This window comes from Parambassis ranga, unplaced genomic scaffold, assembly GCF_900634625.1.
Source record: "Parambassis ranga unplaced genomic scaffold, fParRan2.1 scaffold_21_arrow_ctg1, whole genome shotgun sequence".
Classification (NCBI taxonomy): Eukaryota; Metazoa; Chordata; class Actinopteri; family Ambassidae; genus Parambassis; species Parambassis ranga.
This window is the reverse complement of record NW_021144767.1, coordinates 6,337,702-6,351,171: the sequence shown is the minus strand read 5'-3', so window position 1 is coordinate 6,351,171 and position 13,470 is coordinate 6,337,702. Positions and strand designations below refer to the sequence as shown.

The following is a 13,470-nucleotide window of genomic DNA, read 5'->3' as shown; positions in this document are numbered from 1 at the left end:
TGTTCATGTCAGGATGGCCGAGCGGTCCAAGGCGCTGCGTTCAAGCTGGGGAACATTCGTCCGTCTAAGATGGGGAAGAAGGGGGGAGAAGGGGGGAAAAGAAAAGAAGAGAAAAGAAGAGGAAAAAGAGGGGAAAAGGGAAAAATGAAAAAAGAAAGGAAAGTTGTGGAAACATATCTAATTTATGTACGTATTTCAGGATGCAGAAACTCAAATTGACACTTTTAGGATTTTACTTTGGACCACAGCTTGGATTCGAACCGGCGACCACAGGAATGCTAGTGTTGATCTGCATCTGCTACATTTTTGGCATCATTTTTACAAATGGACATATGGATAAACGTTTTAACAGTCTGCCTAAAGTAAACGGAGTGTTACTATTAAGCAGGGACTCTCCTGTGTTGTACTCTATTTACCTTTGTTGCATAACACAGACCACAGACACATGAAATGAGACTGTTTCCGGTTTATTAACTCAAAATCATATTTTCTTACATCCCAAATAACGCTGTAATCCGACCCATATTTACAAATAAATGTCCCTTCAGTCCCAATCAAAAAGTAACAGGCAAACAAACAAAAAACTCCTCCTGGTGAACCCCACACAGGATCCTCTCTCTCCCTGGGCGATCCTTGTCCATAAAAAAATGGTTATTGTCCGTATTTTTTTTTCGCATCACAGGTCCCTCTTACTCTCCCCGTTTTCCTTCACCTGTCTGCCACCGCTGTCCTTGGCGTCTCTCCTCCCCTGATGACAGTCCTTCGTCTCCTTTCACCCACAGCATGTCAGCTGGTAAAATAGATCACCCGACCCCCGCTGTCCTCACAACAATATAAAATAAAATATTACAAAGAATGCCGTCGCCTTGAGCGGCCTTTCTCTATAGGTAATAGGCATTAAGGGACAATGTTTATTTACAGGAAGACATTTCTATATGGCAATACACCATAAAATCTAAATAAAAACATTACTTATGTGGTAGTGCTTAAACGTGGGTGGAAATACTTTGATTCTCAGGTTTAAAACACTGCACCTTAAATAACATTAGTAAGCACCGAGTGGCAAAACAAAATCCACTTTGTGTAACGGCCGTAACTCAACAAATCTATAAAAACGTCAACACAGTACAAGAGTTTACATGACACACAAACGTAAACTAGTGTCACACGGCACTGTAGCAAGTGTTTAATTACCGTACAGACTGTTTTTCTCGCTAGCTAGTGCAGAATGAATGACGACCGGTATGCGCCATACTGATTCTCTGCTCCAACATTTGTCCACCGTGATTGGTCAAATGTTGGAAATGTTGGACAGTGGGGAAGAAATCCGCTAGCTGATTGGGTGCACCTCCAGCAATTGAAGGCTTGTGATTGGCTCTTGTGTCCAACATTTTCCAACATTGTACGGACGATCCTTCGCCAGCTGGCATTCAGGTCGCAGTCTCCACTGGAGGCCTGGGTTCAAATCCCACTCCTTACAGTTCCTCCTCTGGAGGAGAAATAAGTTTTCATTTAAAACGCTGACTGATCTAACCCAGACCACAAAATCCAATTGAATGATTTCATCTGTTATGATAATATTAAAGGTAACAGCTGAGACGTTGGACAAAACTTTCAGGGGTTCTTCCTGTTTTTTCTTGCCACTGTTGCTCTTAAGGAGGGTCAGTCTCTGGCTCCAATCGGATGACATCACAGGTCACTGTCGGGTTAGGGGTTTAATTCCAGAATTTTGTCTACCATTCCGGAATCCTGCCTATCATTCTGGAATGGGTGGATGGATGTCTATTCCGGAATGCTGCCTCTCATTCTAGATTTCTGCCTTTCATTTGGGAATGCTTTCTTTCATTCTGGAATGCTTTTCATTCTAGCCGTTTCGCCACTCTATATTGGTGAAACCAAACAACCACTACACAGAAGGATGGCACAGCACAGGAGAGCCACCTCCTCAGGACAAGACTCAGCAGTTCACCTCCACCTCAAAGACAGTGGTCATTCCTTTGAGGATAATAATGTCCAAATCCTAGACAGGGAGGACAGATGGTATGAAAGAGGAGTCAAAGAAGCGTCTATGTGAAATTGGAAAAACCCTCTCTAAACAGAGGGGGAGGGCTGAGGCATCAGCTCTCACCTGTTTACAACTCTGTCCTTTCATCCCTTCCTAGCAGACTTCACTCCCACTCAAACTCTAACGATGGGCCGTCAACTAGTGAGGCAACAGCTCTCACCTGTTCACAACCCTGTCCCTTCATCCCAGAGTTTCTGGTCGTTAACTGGCCATTAACCAACTATAGCAGGGGTCGGTAACCCGCGGCTCTAGAGCCGCATGTAGCTCTTTAGCGCTGTCCTAGTGGCTCCCTGGAGCTTTTTCAAAAATGTTTGAAAATGGAAAAAGATGGGGGAGGGAAATATAATTTTTTGTTTTAATATGGTTTCTGTAGGAGGACAAACATGACACAAACATTCTTAACGTTTTCCAATGCTGTAAAAATGTTTAGAATAAATATTCAATTTCAACATTTCTGTCAACGAAGATTTGCGTCATAGCCTGCGATACACGTTTCTATCAGCAGGGCGGGATGCCAGGCAGGTGGCTGTTGTAAACAAACCGGTGGCTGTGTGATGGGCCATGGATCCCAAAGGACCGAATCATTTGCATTCATTGCCAATGCGGAAGGATTGCCTGAATGTTTGCTCTGTAGCGAGAAGTTGTCAAATAACAAAAAGAGTAGAAGTGGAAGCCAGTGGAAAATGTCTTTCCACTTCCTAAGCCAGTGGAAAGACATTTCCAGGGAAGGCATGTTACATTTGCAGCCGAGTGCCCAGTTGGGAGTGAGAGAAAAAGTGCGATTGCATTACTTCTGGAGAAATTAGAGCAGCGCAAAAATAGATTTAAGAAGTGGATTGCATCTCCAAACATGAACTACATCAAATCAAAAATCAATCAAATCAAAATATCGCACCCGCCTCACAGATGAGAGCTTGCAGTCCTGCGTCAAGATTAAAGTTACATCTTAAATGCCCGATGTTGAGAAGCTGACCATTGATCCGAAAACAGACGTCACATTAAACGGGTAAGATTACAATCCTGTCATACGCACATATTTAGTAACGAAGTGGCTGTTTCTATAAAGTGATTTCTGATTTTCGTCAGTATATATGTGGAATGACACTTGGGGATATTATTGTGTTTTGTTGCTCAGGTCCGAGGATAGCTGCGTTGGTTGCGTGCCAAAAGAGAAGAGGATGCTGCTTCGTTTTACCCTTGCACTGACTTGCTTGTTATTTGCACAGAAATCAAACTTAAACTGTATGAATTAGATTTTATATACTTTACCTTTTCAAAAGGCTGCTGTTTTATTTTTATAAATGCAGGCTGCGTTTTATTGCACTCTGTTTGTTGCCCAGATAAGGGGCACGTTATGCACGTTCCATTTTGTTGTTGTTTTTTCGAATCCTCAAAATAAAAATGACATCAAAAATCTGATTTCTTCATTGCATTTCTTTAATTTCATCAAAGCAATGAAACATAATTCATTAATATTGTAATGGAGTTGTCGTACAACAGAGCAGTCACGTGGTGCCTCATTCCCTACAGGATGTGCTGCAGGGAAAATAAACATGTAATCATGAAGGTTATGTATTTGTAGCCAACTTAGTCATTTTGATAGTAGGCTAATATAGCTAATATAGATACATACAGCATGTGTTGCCTTTATTATAAGGCTTATATAAGGCTTTTAATTTTTTGCGGCTCCAGACATATTTGTTTTTTTGGTCCAATATGGCTCTTTCAACATTTTGGGTTGCCGAACCCTGAACTATAGGGATCGTAGTCATGTGAGCTCCTGCAAGATCCACCCACAGAGGTCCTGAACACATAAAACTCGGATTCCCAACCAGAAAAGTAGCAGAACTGAAGAAGCCACTTGGGGAAGTGGCGAAACGTCTTCAAAAAACAATCCTTGATTGACTTTGTGGCTGTGGCATTAGCTCAACATTGAATCATAAAGTGTATTTGTTGCATAACAGGAAGTGGTCAGTGGAAACTGAATTGAATTGAATTGAGAAGCAGAACCTCTCCTTTATAGGGGTTGGTAATTGTCTCGCATTGGACAGAAATGAAAACTGTGTTTAGATAAGCAAAGATGCTAGCAGGTTAACAGTACTGCAGTGGTTAAACCCGATGGGCCGCTGAAGGGCTGAAAACGTGCAGGCACTATTACTTCAAATTCTGACACGGCCATGTTTGTAGTCCAATGAAAGAGGACAAGCTACTGAATTGAATGGTATAAAAAATCAAATGGACTACAATACCCAGCTGACATAAAATCCCTGCGTAAAGACTAGATGCAACAACACTAACGCTAGTGTGCGTAGGTGTTTGTGGAGGTTGTAGTTGCTTTAGTGCGCTTCAGTGACTTTTGGTGAATTTCAGTGAGTTTCAGTGAGTGTCAGAGGTTTTTTTTAGGTTGTTAGCTAGCTTATCTCTTCTTCTTACTGCGTCGAGAGGGGCATGGAGCAGAATTTCAACGGCAGGGATTTCCGGATTTGTTTGACCCCGTTGCCAGCCAGTTGAATGTTGGAAAAGATAGACCCAGTTTATGAGTAAGTTTTGTACATTTATTTTGAAGTGTAAACTATTTGTTGCTAATAAAAATGATTTATTATATATATACATATACACAGTATAGTATACAGCAGGGTGGTAGTTGGGGTGAGAGAGGAGGATGCAGAGGATAGTGGTGATGATTCACTGTGGCAACCCCTAAGGGAAGAGCTGAACAGAGATGAAGAAGGATGATTCAATCCTATTCAATACTGTCTTTACATATTTTTACATAATGTGTATATTTCAATATGTATGCAATTACAGATAAAAATAAGTGTTATTATTTTCATAGCCAATAAGAGGGAAGAGCCCAGATGGGCCTGGGACCTGGCTTTCCTCTTCAGCGAGGTCCCAGGCCCATCTGGGCTCAACGCTGAGGCATCACCTCTCCTTGTTGTTATTGTATTTTTCTTACTTTACATTTGGTTGGACTTTCATTATTTTACATTAGTTATTAGTTATGATAATAAAAACTGCTCTATTTGGAGACAAAATTATACATTTTGATGTTTTTGATTTTACACTGTGCATAATGGTAGAAGTTGATGAAGTACAAGGTAAAATTCATACCCAAAAGCTCCAGTAGATGGCAATAGACTAGTGAAATGGATGTAAGTTGTATTTTTCAGCCACTTCCCTTTGGAAATGATAAGTAACCTATTTGGCAATGTGGTGCCAAATTGTGCCAAACTGAGTGTCCGCCTGGTGATATCCTTACTAAAACCTTTGTGAAGACTTTGCTCTTTGTTCAAATTCTATCAAATTTGGTATATTTGTAGCCAAGGAATAGCTGAATGTGATCAATGGCATCTGTGTACATAGAATCATTGTTAGCATACTGTTTTCTGCTGTCAAACAGGAAAAAAACTTGAGGATAGAAATGTTACATTTCTCATTCAGTTTATTGTAATTCACTCAGGCATACTAATAGACACAATATTTTAAACACTGGAAATGCATTTTCCGAGGTCCCTGGATGTTCCTAGACACCAAGAACATGCATAATGCACATTATTATTGTCTTTTTAGGTGATTTTTTTTTCTTTTAGGGTTTAAAGGGTTAACATCTGAATGTGGTGTAACAAGAGTACAAAGCTTTCCACCTGAACAGGGACTTGAACCCTGGACCCTCAGATTAAAAGTCTGATGCTCTACCGACTGAGCTATCCGGGCTCTACATGTCATTTCAGGGACTAATTCTGTGCAGACAGGTTAACTGAAACAGAGAGCATTGATTGGCTACATTCAAACATATAAGAAATTCGCTGAATGCTTCTTTAAGGGTGAACTTCCTGTGTGTGCAGACAGTGGAGGTGGTTTCAGGTGTTATAAATTGGCATCTCCATGGTTCAGATGAAGAAGTGGTTCCAGTTCCTCACATGCTCACATCTGCTAGTCCACAGAGGACAGTGGTCCTATACACATAAAGAACACATACTTAATGAATGTATGTGTTTTTATAGAGGACTTCATATTGTCTGAACCTGAGGAGGAGGAGGAGGAAGTCCTGTTCATATCAGCTGACAGGACTGATTCTGGTGTAAGCACATGTTGCTTTAATCTACAAAGTGAAATTGTTATTTGTTATAAAGTCATACACTCTCAGACTCTGGATTCCATTACAGGACAATGTGGACCTCATGTCAGTGTTGTATGGAAAGCCAGTTCAGTTCATTTCTTGATAGTAAATATTTTATTTCTCGCACTAGTAAGGCAAAACGTTGCACTAGTTAACTAGTGAATGCATTTAGACCTGGTTAGTGTTGGGTGTATGTGCTTCAGGGATGTTATTTTAGGTTTGTTGTTTGTATTCATGTTAGTAAACTTGATTAGTTTTTGTGTTGTGTCTCCTTTCTATTGGCTGTTGGCAACACGTGTTTGCAGATGGGTTAAGGGTGAGCCTATTAGAATATGAGAGAGCCTGTTCATGAAGAAGGTCATGACTGAACAGTGTATGAACATTCAAGGAGAGCAGCTCACTGTTCACTGGTGCTTTTGTTCTTTTGTGAAAAGGTAACGGCAATTAAATAAAGAGATGTTTGTTTCAATAACACAAGTTAAAGCTGTGCCTGTTTTTATTGCACAGTCAAACTAATTTCATGACAAATAGCCTATATCATAGAATTTTAGTCGATTTTTAGTCGTTAAAAAATGTTGATGACTAAAATGTTTCTAAAATCAAATGACATTTTAGTCACAAGACTAAATAAAAACTAAATCAAAAATTGCTGCCAAAATTAACACTGATATGACTACACATACTTATAGGTATGCTTACAATGAAGGGTTAACTACCAAATAATGTAATTGTCAGAAACAGAACTCAGCCTCATAAATATCCATTTTTACAGTGAGCTCCCAAGGAGCCATGCACAATCACTACCTTCACATAAAATAAACCACATCATGAAGTGCTGCTTACCTTTCAGAGGAATCAAACTTCTGAAAGCAATATGGCGCCCTGCACAAACTTCTCTCAGCAACTACGGTGTCACTGAAGAAAAGTGCAGCATGTGAGCTGTCACTCCAACCAAACCAACCGTGCCTCTGCGCCACCTGCTGGCCAACCGGAACAGACTTACATGTATATCTGCAGATCTAATGGTTGTTCTGTATCGTCTTTATTTTTACTTTATCTGTTGTTATGCTGCTCAGGGCCTTGTTTTGATGCTGCTGCAATGGCTTCATGTTCCTCGGCCACACTTGGAGGAGCTGTTCACGTCCACAGGGAGGAAAGGAGACAGCGTGCTGATGGAGCAAACTCTGTTTACCATGTGGGGTAACATCGGCTTACAAGGATTCAACCTCCAATCTCAAAAACACATTATGGTAAGAAGTCTTGTGTCTGTATTTGTGTATTTGTAAATATTAATAAAACAGTTTTACAAATATTTGATTTCACGCCTTTGCGTCTAGATCAATCGATGCGAAAATCGAAGCAAGTGAACCTGTGACTAATTAATCTGGGTCTACGCTGCGTCTTCTGCTGCTGTCCAACAACACTCCGCCGCATCCGTGTCCGGCTGCCGTTAAAAGAAAACAAGCGGTCGCTGCAGCAGTCATACAGCTAACATCAGGAGGAACATGCTAAACAAACAGTGACACATTCAACAGAAGGAACTCTATAGTACGAGAGCAGGTAGGAGTTTTCTCTGACACATAGAAAGTGTCATCTAAGAACTTCCCGTTTGTGAGCCCAGAGATAGCGAGTAGGATGTCAAAATGAGTGACAGCATGTAGCTCAGTCAGCAGGATAAAACCTGTTTGTAGTGCCTTTCACTGAACATGGAGGCCTTTCTTCATGGCTGTTCACTTTAATGAAGATGTGTTAAAGCACCAGAGCTGCTGAACTCCTTGTGTGTGAGAGCCTGTTTGGTTTATGTCATTTGAAATTGAACATGATCAAAGTGTTGTGCGTTCACATTAACTTTATTAATACCCATGGAGTCATTGGGTTGTGTTAGCAGCATATACAACAACTGACAGTAAACACAATGCATGTGTTGATGATTTTCTGTGTCCTCTTCACAGATACTGTGTGTTGATACCCCAGTATTTTCTGAGCCAGTCATCTACAAAGTAAGTTACTAACACAGCCACAACTGTTATGTTGTGTTATTTTAAATGATACAATGATTCTGTACATGGTTTGTAAACCTTCAGCTGTAATGGAAACAGTAGTGCTTTTTATATTGTTTGAATGGAAATGTAACCGTGCCCTGACAGATTTGTTTTCTTCTTTTCTTCTTCTTAGAATTCTTTTCTTCTTTCGCATTAAAAAGAAGAAAATTAATCATAATATTAATTAATAATAATTAAGAAGGAGAGGTTGGTGTCTTTAGATAAGCATGTGTTTCAGAGATTCAGTGTAGTTTTGAGTGTGAGTACCAGTATGTGTTTGGCATGGTGTGCTGCTGATTTTGATTGAGCTTTGTATTCTTTCAGGTCTTGTATACATTCAAAATGAGTACTGTGATTAAGTTTGTGCGGCATTATTATCAATACGTAGGGAGTGGCAGAGATGCCTGATTGTCAGGGCTCCTTGTACAAACAGAGCACAGTGTTGAGTAATAGGGCATAGAAACTTCAAGGTCCGCCAAAGAAACTGTTATTACTAACAGCAGCGTTACAGTGAGGAAACATACAATAATTATTCTATAACCCTATTCCCAGTTTGTTGGGGTGTTGTCAGAGCTTATTGCCTTTGATTAGGTGGTTGTTGTTGCAAAGAGCGTAAGGGAACCACACAGCCTCTGCTCTCTTGTTTCTGTGCTCCTGTAATACCTTTCATTCTGCTCTGTCGCCACTTAAGGTTTATATCCATTTTGATGTTGTTGTTGTCACATACACACTGTCACAAATGTTTAATTGAACGCTGGCTATCATACACAGGAAGAGGGATGCGATAGACGTGTATCCAGTGATTAGCCTGGCTGCCTCTCTAAACCCCTCTGGAAATGGTAAAAGCATTTTTGTAACTTCTATACAGATCCACAGTTTACGAAACATCGCAGATTGACACTAAGAGGCAAGAGATGGTGTAAACTAGCACACAGAAAGATGTTTTATATAGGCTACTATGAATGAGCTGAGACACTCCATAAATCATGTGTACAGGTGTACCTGAAGGGGCAGATGGAAGCTACAGACAGCAGGTCATCAGCTCTAACAGAAGAGACGACTCAACAAAAAGGCACGAGACGTCGTACAATATGTGGTCTTAATAATACAGTTACATTGTTCTAAGTGTTTTGTTGTTGGATTTCAGTTACCACCCCCATGTACGTTGGTATCAGACGGTCAACTGTGCAGTTGCAAGAGTGATCTTGGTGAACCCAGAAAGTCAGCGCTGTGATTTCTTCTCTGACAGAGTCATCTACAGGTCTGTCAGGACCAGACCACCAGTGTTTGCTCACTCACTTTCATCACATCCAACATTCAGTGGAACTTTCTGTCCAGAGCATTTTACACTGGTGGTAGTGGGTACATGTTCGGCATGCCAGTCTGTAAACTAGACAAACAAACGGTGTCACACAGTTCCGGGTTACAGTTTAATGTAAAGGGCATCTCATTCAGTCACTTTCCTTTGGTGCTACTGTGATTGTTCTGTATTCTGTTGTTTCTGAATAATACAGCTGTCTCATAATTGGATTTAAAGGAAATCTACATTTAATTTGTGATTACATTATCATGAAATTTGATTGGCCTAACGTTATACTAATTTAGCAAAGATATCTTTACTCTGCTGCAGTTACATTCATTCATGTCAGGGAACAAACTTCTTTGTTTGCACAGACTCAATATACCCGCCCTCATTTGTGTCAGATTTTCATTGTATACATTACATAACAGTAGAATAAAGCTTGCCCATCTGATTCCTAAGACCTTCTATCAGCAGCAAATATGTAACTTGGTTGTTGGTGCATTTCTTGACTGTCAGTATACATGATTCCTTGTGGTTGCTCACCTGTGGGAAGCTTCCAAGGAATTATAGTGGTTTATTGGTTCACCCTGACAAAGAATGAGGAGGGATATAGGGGGAGATTATAGAGTTTGAGAGATGATCATGAAACAATGTAGAATATTAATGTTCCCTTTTGTGTTTTTGCAAATTGAAATCGTAAATTGCCTTAAATGCTTCAGAATTGCAAACAAGTGACCTGGTATGGAGGAAACTTGGAGTGTGTTGATGCCCTCTTTTTGTTCTGCAGTGGCAGAGTGAATGGTCGTCAGTACAGAGCCGACCTGGAGCTTTACCAGAATATTGTTGCTGAACAGTGCTGCTGGGAAATGAAGTCCAACCAACCCGTTCTCAAACTAGTCAAACAGCAGCAGGGACACTGGGAAAGACTTGTCAGGACTAAGGTACTCAACTTGTGTTCAGTCTACAGCAGAAATATAGAATTTTTCCACATCATCTTTTGATTGATTTCAAAGGTGATTTATCTTTCTAGAATATTTTTGTGAGTCACGACATGGATCACCTTGACGACGAGGAAGAAACACCAAACGGTAAGCTGCTGGAGACTGACTTAATTTTTGTGATAATGTAGCTCTCAGCGTAAGTTCAATCAGGAAGACTCTATTTCCCATCATTCACCATTTATCCCTATCCGCTTCCTAATCTTTCTCCCTCTATCCCTCACTCCTCTGCTCCCCCTCTCTTCCGCTCTCTTAGTCAGGTGCTTAATAGAAAGCACCTCCCTCACCAATCAGCTGTCGCTTTCCATCCCTCTCCTGACCAATCACAGCTTAGCACGAAATTTAAAAGTCTTCGTCTCTTCTCCAGCTGTCTTCTGATCGAACCCGGCAACCCTCCTCCACCCCAAGCACCACCAGATCCACGCCAGTAAGGCCTCCTATTTCCTGCCCTCCAGCTCTCCACCACCACCAGGTCTAGACCCCGGGGGGATCTTATGATCCAGCAGCCTCTTCTCTTGCGTTTTCCCCCCTTTCCGGATGTGGTCTTCACGATGGGGTCTAGGACGCCAATGCACATTCAAAATTTGTACTTAATAAATCTTTCTCATTCAGTTCGCTGAGTCTCTCATGATTGAAATACCTACCGTACTTTCAGTGAGAATGATTCGCCCTCTTGTGGTTTTGTGGTTTATAGGGAACACAGGAGAGGACAACTGCTATGTGAATTCAGAGAGCGGTAGTGAAAGTGACTGAACATCTAGCTGTGCATGCATTCATACTTATTCATCATAGGATCACAGGACTGTTATAAAGTTTACACAGTTAAGTGATCTGATTTATACTATAGAAAGAGATTTTTGCTCTGAGATGCAGAGAGCCGTTTGTGTTTCATGCAAATATTTTACATCAGACAATGTTACTTTTGAATTATTAGTCTGTTGGAAAAAAATATTCTCCCTTGCTGTCATCAAAGTAAATAGTGTTCAGTACAGAGTAAGTAATAAGAGTAATCAGAGTAATTAATTCTCACCAAGTGGCATCAAAAAGTATGGAAAAAAATCATATAAAACAAATAACATAAAAAAACTATGAAACCTGTAGTAATATACAAATGCTCCACCATAGTATAAAGTATAGTTCACGTGAGGAGCAATATTGTGGTTATTATATCAAACGGTCATTCTGCCTGTTGGCATTTTGGAGAGAGAGAGAGACAGTTTGAACATTTCTAACTATTTACCAGTGGGCATTATGAAAATGTACAGTTTATTATTTATAAAAGATCAGCAGAAAATACTATTCTGACTGCACACACACACACACACACACACACACACTCTGACTGCACGCACACACACTCTGTCTGCTCTCTGACTGCAGACACACACACACACACTGTCTGCTCTCTGACTGCAGACACGCACACGCGCACACTGACTGCAGACACGCACACGCACACACTCCGACTGCTCGCACACACACGCACGCACGCACTCTGACTGCACACACACACTCCGACTGCACGCACACACACTGACTGCACTCCCGACTGCACGCACACACACACTGACTGCACTCCCGACTGCACGCACACACACACTGACTGCACTCCGACTGCACACACACACTCTGACTGCTCTCTGACTGCAGACGCAGACATACACTCTGACTGCACACACACACACACACACACACTCTGACTGCTCTCTGACTGCAGACGCAGACATACACTCTGACTGCACACACACACACACACACACACTCTGACTGCTCTCCGACTGCAGACACGCACGCGCGCCCACTCCGACTGCAGACACGCACGCGCGCACACTCCGACTGCTCTCTGACTGCACACGCGCACACACACACTCTGACTGCGCACACACACATTGACTGTGCACACACACACACACACTCTGACTGCTGTCGTGACCTTCCCTGGTCACCCCGGATTGTCAGACTCCGTCTTCTGTATTCAGAACATTGAGTGAAAGACAATACCCTGGGTTTGTAGTTTCGCCTTTGCAAAGGGAGAACACTCAGTGAACACAGGCCTTTCAGTCTGCTTCACTCCGCTCCATAAGTGTTCTGCCCCTCCCTGGACACAGGCTCGTGGAGGTACATTTGCATAATCTATTTGCATAATAGATCAACAGTTTTTCAAGACCTTCGTTGGTATTACCATATTGGGACATGTTGCCCTGTTATTCCCACCTACCAATTATAATAATTGGTCTAACATATTTATGACTGCGAAACACTCTGTATCCCTCCTATGTTGGATGATTTATCTTACGTCCGATGCCTCCCAGTGCTTCGCCTTCACCGCATCAAAAGGGTTCCAGGAATGATAACATCCTCCCGAACTCCCTGTAACGGAGGATGTGTTTGTGTGAAAGAGTGTGAAAACCTCCCTTTTTCTCTGAGTGAAAGCATACATACGAGTAAATATGTGCTCTGTATCATGTCAGTGCATAGGTAACCTTATATAATTCCACACTGCGCACACACACACACACACACACACTCTGACTGCTCTCTGACTGCACACACACACACACACACTGACTGCACTCTGACTGCAGACACACACACACACACACACTGACTGCACTCTGACTGCAGACACACACACACACACACTCTGACTGCACTCTGACTGCAGACACACACACACAGACTCTGACTGCACTCTGACTGCAGACACACGCACACACACACACGCTCTGACTGCATGCACACGCACACGCTGACTGCTCACTGACACACACACACTCACTGACACACAGACACACGCACACTCTGACCTCCTGACGGACTGTGACTAACCCGTCACCTTCTCTCTCTCTGTGTGTTCAGAGTCGGATCCTGTCCATGTTGCTCTGCTTGTCATCTTCCTCTTCATCCTCCCAGGTACAGCTGGACTTGCAGGTCCTGGT

At 41.9% G+C, this 13,470-nt stretch overlaps 1 long non-coding RNA gene across 1 annotated transcript; it reads left to right on the top strand.

The window, feature by feature from the left end:
* Positions 1 to 10,414: 10,414 nt before the first annotated feature.
* On the top strand, positions 10,415 to 13,470 carry LOC114429727 (uncharacterized). The gene is made up of 3 exons (XR_003669897.1): positions 10,415 to 10,474; positions 10,564 to 10,621; positions 13,391 to 13,470. It is a non-coding gene; the product is annotated as an uncharacterized LOC114429727 (long non-coding RNA).